The sequence below is a fragment of the Pinus tabuliformis genome, chromosome 5_1 (assembly GCF_031772625.1).
Source record: "Pinus tabuliformis cultivar Carrire ecotype Pingquan chromosome 5_1, CPIR1, whole genome shotgun sequence".
Taxonomy (NCBI): Eukaryota; Viridiplantae; Streptophyta; class Pinopsida; order Pinales; family Pinaceae; genus Pinus; species Pinus tabuliformis.
This window is the reverse complement of record NC_142305.1, coordinates 374,233,693-374,242,223: the sequence shown is the minus strand read 5'-3', so window position 1 is coordinate 374,242,223 and position 8,531 is coordinate 374,233,693.

The following is an 8,531-nucleotide window of genomic DNA, read 5'->3' as shown; positions in this document are numbered from 1 at the left end:
ATTAGCATAAATCAAATACGCAAGTAAGACAATACACCATTGAAACACATGCGAATAGAAGAACCTCAAATGCTTTATTAATATAAGGAAGTAAGGTTCAGGCGGTGATACAACCGTGAGAGGTCCAATCCAGCATCACCTTCCCGACGGAAAGAAATCTCCTCTTCACCTCCCTCAAGCAATCACCCAATGCTCACAACTGTAAACCAACAGCAATTCTTTGCACAAAATTCCGGCCTCCAGATCCCATGGGATGAGATCCTTATATAGAGTTTTGGAGTGAAGATAAGTTAGCTTGATGTGTGACTTGTTGTCCTCTTCAACTCCAGTTGTTCTTCAGTCCTTGAGTCCACTCGGAGTTTCTACCTTCCACTTGGAGTTTTAGAACCTCTTTACTCATCATTAGGCGAATCTTCTGATCCAAGTGTCATTTTGGAAGCTTCCTGGGCACTGGCACATTGAGAAAAGATTCCTCCACATGTCAAAGTATGCCCAGCGCAGGTAGCCTTTGTTGCACTTGCTATGCAGCGCAGGTACACCATGGAGCTTTTGTCATTCAGCGCAGATGCTTAGTGGAGCAGCTGCTTTGATCCAAAATTGACCTGTTTTTGAGTGTTTTTCAGTGGAGAACTGATTTGCAGCGCTGTGGTTCGCTGACCTTGTTCCTCTAAGGGTAAGAACAACATGTTTAGGGACTTTGGATCCCTCAGATTATTGACATTTCATGCTCTATGCTGTAAGGCACAAAAATGTCTATAACAGGCAACCTCCTTTACATTACATAAATGAACAATTCTTGGATGATACAAATGAAAATACCTCCTTTCTATATATAGGAGTCGAAGGGGTCGTAATATAATCAGAGCCGACATAACAATAATAATGTAAAGGCATAATAATAACAAGAGTGGGCTTCTATGGGGCACAATAGTAACAATATGGGGACTACATGGGTACAACAATATAATAAGGGGGTTGTACTAATAACAATAAGGGGTCACACTAGTAGTATAGGGGCATAACATGCTCCTCTCCTTCAAAAAGTCTTGTCCTCAACACTTGAGTAGTTCTTGATGCTTCTGTAGAATATTCTTGTCCTCCCATGTAGAATCTTCAGGGGGTAAGTTCTTACACTTGATGAGATACTATGAAATTGATCGATTTTGTAGCTGTCAGGTTCTTGTTTCTGTTACTGCTCCAGGTTCCAATATGATTTTTCCTTCCTCTTCAAGTTCTGGCAATATTGTTTGAATTGGGATCTTCTGTAACTTTTGAATGAGTGGCCACACTTCTTCATCCTTCTTCCATTCATCCCTTGCTTTGTTTATCCAATCTGGTTGGATAATAGAAATAGCACAAAGCAATGCTTCCACATCCTCATCCTTTCTTGAGAGTGCATCTACAACAAAAATTTGCTTCCATTTTCTATAGATGATGTCAAACTCATAACCCAATATATTTGTGACCCATTTTTTCTATTCTTATATAGATAATATTTGTTCTAAAAAGTATTTAAGACTATCATGATCCATTTTTACCTTGAAGTGTCTTCCCATTCGGTAAGGTCACCATTTCTTAAGTGCATGTAGTATTTCCAACATTTCCTTCTCATAAATAGCTTGCTTGAGATGTAGCAGTAAAAATACCCAATCACCTACATCAAAACATTTTTCACTACAATGTTAATCTACCTATTGTTTCATTCAATTTTGCACCAAAGTGGCGTTATCCTTTAAAAATTGGAGAACTTGTTGTTGATGTTAGATGTGATCTTTCACTGCTTGAACCTTTTCCTTCTTGATATGTCCTTCTATCTTGAGAGTTCAAAGAGTGGTAATTTCTTCCAATGCTTTACAAGATATGGCCGGATTCATTTCTTGATGCTCAATGTGATCTTTCACTTCTTGAACATTTTTCTTCTTGATATGTCCTTCTATCTTGATAATTTGAGGAGTGGTAATTCCAGCCAATGCATTACAAGATATGGTTTGATTCATTTCTTCTTTCTCGATGTGATCTTTCACTTCTTGAACCTTTTTCTTCTTGATATGTCCTTCTATCTTGAGAGTTTGAGGAGTGGTAATTCTTGTCAATGCTTTATAAGATATGGTCGAATTCATTTCTTCTTTCTCTAGGGTTGGTTCATGGTGTATATACTCTTCTTTTGATGTTTCTTGATCCTTTTCTTCCTCCTCTTCATAATCTATGTAAAATAATTTCTTCTCAGCACACTTATGACCTTTAGTTCATTTGCTATCACAATTGTAACAAAGTCCTTTTTCTCTTTTCTCTTCCAATTGTTGTGGTGTAACCCTTGTAGGTTGTGGAAGGCTAGGAGAAACATCACTTCCATTATTATAGTTGTGAGGGGTAGACTTCCTTGTTGCCATAATTTTACTTTCCACTATGTAACAAAGCTCTTTTACTCTTTCCAATTGTTGTGGTGTTGCTATAAAGAAGGTGTTGTTCTTTGTATCCTCATAATGTGCTTTCATTTCCTCTATGAAAATTGACCACGTAACAAGTTGTTTATGAGAACAAAGCCCTTTATACCATAAAAATTGATCCGGTTCTAAATATGAAGATGCAAAACATACCTTTTGTAATAGTGGTACACCATTTATATCAAAATATTGCTCCATCTGAAGTATCCAATTTACCGGATCCTTGCCATCAAACTTCCTCATATCACCTTTTCTTGATTTTAGGAGCTCGATCTTGAAACGACTATAACTCTGTAACTACGGTTCTTCTAGTTCTGAAATTGTGATCTGCAGTAGCCCTCTGTGTCCTATTTCTAATGCCACTAGTCTGATCCAAATTGGATTCTCCAAGGAAGAGTTATGCCAAATCTCCCATGATGACCTGATTATATACCTTTTAAGAAGAGCGAACTTGTATGAGGTACGATGTGTAACTGTTTTGACCTTCGGGTCTAAAAAATATATACAGGAAACTACATTCCATCCTCTTTCTGAAACTTCTTACAAAATTGAAATCTGATGCTCAAAGCAAAAGCTATGAGAATTTTCCCAAGGTCACCTGTTTGGAATGTAATTTAGGAGTCTGCAAAAAGACCAACTTCCGCAGATCATATCTCCACAAATATAGTGTTAAATTCTCTAAACTTCGGACCCAAGTTTCAACATTAGTTCTTCTCAAATGGGTTTTTTTTTTGCTTCTGAAACATCGCAGAAAAAGAGTTATAGTGAAAATTCCAAGATGACCTATTTGGAGCAGCGAAACCCTAGAATCCAAAGCTCTGATACCAAATGTTATGAAACCAGCTCACAAAAAAGATAGATCAACGCCTTAGAATTCAGCCTCTTCGAGGGGGCAACCTCCTTTACATTACATAAATGAACAATTCTTGGATGATACAAATGAAAATACCTCCTTTCTATATATAGGAGTCGAAAGGGTCATAATATAATTAGAGTCGACATAACAATAATAATGTAAGGGCATAATAATAACAAGAGTGGGCTTCTATGGGGCACAATAGTAACAATATGGGGACTAGATGGGTACAAAAATATAATAAAGGGGTTGTACTAATAACAATAAGGGGTTACACTAGTATTATAAGAGCCTAACTGTTTCTAAAGAAGTCCTAGCCGAAGTCACTGGACTTCCGACAAAAGGGGCAAAATGGTCAGACAAACGCATCCTTTTATACATCACAATTGAACCATTCAAAGACCCGGGCGAGCGACTGGTATGAATATGGGAAGGAATTCATCCTTCAGCATTGCAACAACCATGGCAAGAATTGATGATCATTGTCCAAAGATATATCACCTGCGATGGCCGACATGATGTGGTGAAGCCCTGACAACTGAAACTTATAGCCATTTTAAAGTGAAGAATTTCAGTTAATTTACCATTTTATCTAAATTCCTTGTTACACGATGTTTCCCAACGGGTAAGGATGGCCAAGGACCCACATAGTGTAGTCAGCCATCATGGGTTGATTAAGTTAATTATCACAAATAGATTGGCACAGAAACAATTAACATGAGATAATATCATAAATCCTACCTTGGCTCCAACCCCAGAAAATGTGGAAACAGAGTAGTCATGGCCAAGAACCCTAGGCCCAAAGAGAATACTAAAGATAAAGAGTCTGTCTGCACCCCTAGAATTAGCTAAGCGTAGGCACTCTGTGTGAGTAAAATCCTAGTGGCGCATCCCAATCCAAGCAGAGGAAGTTGGACCATCCCGCACACCTCCTCTTAGTTCGTAAGACCCTCCTTTGCAAGAGTACGAGGAGGAAGTGGCCAGGGTTTTGGGAAGCATGGGAGTGTTTACCAAAGGTGGGGAATAGCCAGGGAACATTGAAAAATAGAATTGTACCCCTGTTGACAGTCCCGATCATGAACAAACCCAGCCATGCACTGATGCCATGAAGGAACAGAGCAAGTCAATTCCTGTTATGGAAACACCCCTCAAAGCCAAGGTACATGAAGGAGAAGCCAACAGAAAGGAAACTCACATAGTAGGCATCGGTCTAGTGGACACCCCAATAGAAGGAAACCCTGAAGATGAAAACTTGAGAGACGCCAATCAACCAAGTGATACTTCCTTTTCGAAGTCCCCTGCAGACGAGGCCTACCAAGGAGAAGACCACAAGAATGATAATTTTTCAGGAGATACCATTGCATTGGGATCTCCTAAAAATGAAATACATAATAATTATGAGTTGGAAGGAGAAATTCCACCAGAAGACACAGTTCCAATTGGTAACATCCTTGATGGTGACATAGCACAACCTGTACAAGAAGTAGAGGATAATGCAGCTTTAGAGAAGGCCCTAGAATAGAGAAGCCCTACAAAGCTAGGCTTAGAATGATGCTCAGAAGTACAGAAAACAGAAGCAAGTAATCAGGAAGCTGAAATATTGGTTAAAAGAGGCAACCATAACCAGGAAATTGAAAGTGGAAATGGAAACTGCAAGAACACAAATAGAACAATGTTCTGTGAAGGATGCTGATACTCAGACAAAGTTTCTTAAGGTTTGTCCAAAAGAAATGCAAACTGAGCTAGCTACGATAGAAGACATTGCCATGCAAACTAAGGAGCCCTGTACCTTTTCATAGGGAACTCAAATGGACCACCCCACTGTGGACATTGATGTCCAAACAGATGTTCAAGAAGATGTTCAAGTTTATTGTATAATTCAAGAAGCCGATGAAGCTGCTATACAGACTGACCCTGCAAATACCCAAGATGCAGAGGTCCAAATAGATGAAACACCCCTTTACACTCCCTTGGTAAGAGAGGCCATGATCAGAAAATTACATAATGAGCTACTGATGGTTCACCAAGAACTGAGTCAGCACAAGGAAAAGGTGATCCCTCTGCATGAACATCAAGGGTCAAAGAAGAAGTTTGAGGCACTTACCAGGACTGAATATGAGACCTTTGCTCAGTATAAGGTTGAGAAAAATAAGGTTGAAATGTTAGAGGGTTAATTGCAAAAAGCTAGAGAGAAAATGGAAACTGTCTGTTGGAAATAATACTGAGAAGGGGGGTGAATCAGTATTATCAAGTTCTTTTAATAAATCTTCCTTATTTATACTTTGAATTATTTTTGCATGTCAGTATCATAAATCAATGAGCATGAACAAAGAAAACAGATAGTCACACCAAAGAACACCAGATGTAAGGTGGAAACCCAATGTGGGTGAAAACCACCTGCTGCAATATGTCTCTATCTTCTTTCAAATTAGAAACTCCTTTTACAATGGTTTTGTACTGGTGCAGTCCTTTACCAGTACGCAGGCTGCAACCTGCAGAGAGCTACAACTCTCTCTCATTTTCCAGTCTCTCCTGGAAACGAGCTACAACCCCCTATTTCTTTTCTTTCAAAGACCACTTTTCATAAATTTTCAAACTGGATCCATAAACATCAAGAGATCATCAAGTACAAGTAAATCACCCAGTCAACTGCAGTAACTAGATCAACAATAACAGTAAACTAAACCCAGAACACCTTATCAACAGAGAAAAGTCAGCCAACAAAAGACCTTAAGACAGATATGCAGTTTTTCTTTATCTGGCATGCGTGGCCCCGCACTTCACCTTCTACTCCCCTGCGTATACACGCAGAGACCCTTCTGCTGCACCGCGTACCCACGCACTGTTTCGACAATCGCGCTACGTATTGTTACTGTAGGCACGCACCCTCAGGTACTATCACGTCGCGTACTGCTACTATTGCCACGCACCCACAGATGCTATCGCACCGCGTACCTATGCACCTGCGGCTTCTGAAGCGCCGCGAACTTTCCCTGTGCCTGCGCACCTGATCCTCTGTCGCGCTGCATACCCACGCACTGCGCCTTCTTCTGCTCTGCGTACCCACGCAGTGCGCCTTATTCTGCTCTGCATACCCACGCACTTCCACTGTTAATCACCTGCGTACCTCTAGTTAGGGCCGAATTGGTAGTCCACCAGTGTGCTACAGATCGTCAGATGCCCAGATTTGATCATGCGCTCGAGAGATCACCCTTCATAGATTCACTTTCAACTTCACTTTTATATAGATCAAGCTTTTGAAACAATAACCCAATATTTCAGATCTTAAGATATTCAATTTGCAAAAGATGCTTAGCCAAGTGATCTCCTTTGCTTTATATAGGCAAGCTCTTCCTAAAATCATGGATCAATGCCATAGATAACCAATACAAGGGGCCCAAAAACATGGGGCTCAATAATAATAATAATATAAAACAATACCACGGGCCAAAAACCATAGAATCAAGAACGGCGGGCTAAATACCACGGACCAAACATAAGAAACCCCACGTGAGCGCGCTTTTCTGCCTTGAAGTAAGTGCACTGGGGGTACGCACCCTCTGAACGGGTGACCTGCGTGTCTGGCCACAGTCCCTTCACGGCGTACCTGCGTGTACGCATCTTTTGAACTATTCTCCTGCGTACCTCTTAATTTTCAACATTTTGAGAGCTTAATCAGAGCATTGCCGCTTGAGGGTGTTGCCATCAAGTACAACATCTGTAACATAGAGCCATACCAGAATCATAATGCCAAAAATCTCCCCCTTTGGACTTGATGGCAACCTCAAAATCCATTCTCCCCCTTTGACATCAAGGGCAAAGGGTTATGCTCCCCCTAAGAACATGCTCCCCATGAATATGAACCAGATCTGCAAAGAAGAACCATAATCCACCATAATGACCATGAAAGAGATAGAGACATATTGCAGCAATATTCAGACCAGCATCCATGATCTCCTTCTGTATGTCCTCCATAATGCCAACAATGCATTATATGCTCCCCCTGAACCTGTGCCATTCGATCTTCAACCAATCCGCAACCCAGCACATGTACACATATGCCCCAGATGAGCCTTGCGTACAACCAACCATCAAAAGAGATTCAACAAGATGATGCATCAACAACCCCCAGCTTTTGCCTGAAGTATTCAAAGGTCTCCCTGGGCAATGGTTTGGTGAGTATATCAGTAACTTGTTCCTTAGAAGGAACATACTCCAACTTGACCTTTTGTTCAAGTACTTGTTCCCGGAGAAAATGATACTTGATCGATATGTGCTTGGTCTTTGAATGCATGACTAGGTTCTTTGAAATGTTGATTGCACTTGTGTTATCACATAAGATGGGGATAGGTGGTGTACAAGTGATTTGAAAGTCCTGCAAGGTCTGCATCATCCAAAGGAGTTGAGTGCAGCAAGATGCAGCAGCAACATATTCTGCTTCAGCTGTAGACAAGGCAATCGAACTCTGTTTCTTACTGAACCAAGATACTAATCTGGAACCCATAAAGAACGCACCACCACTTGTGCTCTTCCTGTCATCCATGCTTCCTGCCCAATCTGCATCTGTATAAGCATGAAGTGTGAGATCTGTATCTCTAGGATACCATAAGCCATAATTTTGAGTCCGTTGAAGATATTTAAAGATTCTCTTCACTACCTGAAGATGAGTTTCCTTTGGATTTGCTTGAAATCTTCCAACTATTCCCACTGCATGCATGATGTTTGGTCGGGTACCTATCAAATAAAGTAGACTTCCAATCATAGATCTGTAGGTTGGTTGATGCACTGCTGCTGAGTCATCATTTTCACTGAGGCTACATCCTGTGACCATTGGTGTACATACTGGTTTTGCATCTTCCATGCCATATTTCTTCAAAATCTGCTTGAGATACTTGGTTTGAGACAAAAAGATCCCTCCTTCTTTTTGTTGGATTTGCAAACCAAGAAAATATGTCAGTTCTCCCAGCAAGGACATTTCGAATTCTTTCTGCATCACCAAGGCAAAGCTTTGACTCATAGCTTCTTCATTGCTTCCAAAGATAATGTCATCTACATACACAACAAGTATTAGCAATTTGTCATTTTCAACTTTTATATAAAGATTGTTGTCTGCTGATCCTTTTGAAAAACCTTGTTGATGAAGATATTTGTCCAAACGATAGTACCAAGCCCTTGGAGCTTGTTTGAGACCATAGAGAGACTTTTTCAATCTGCATACAAGATTTGGATCA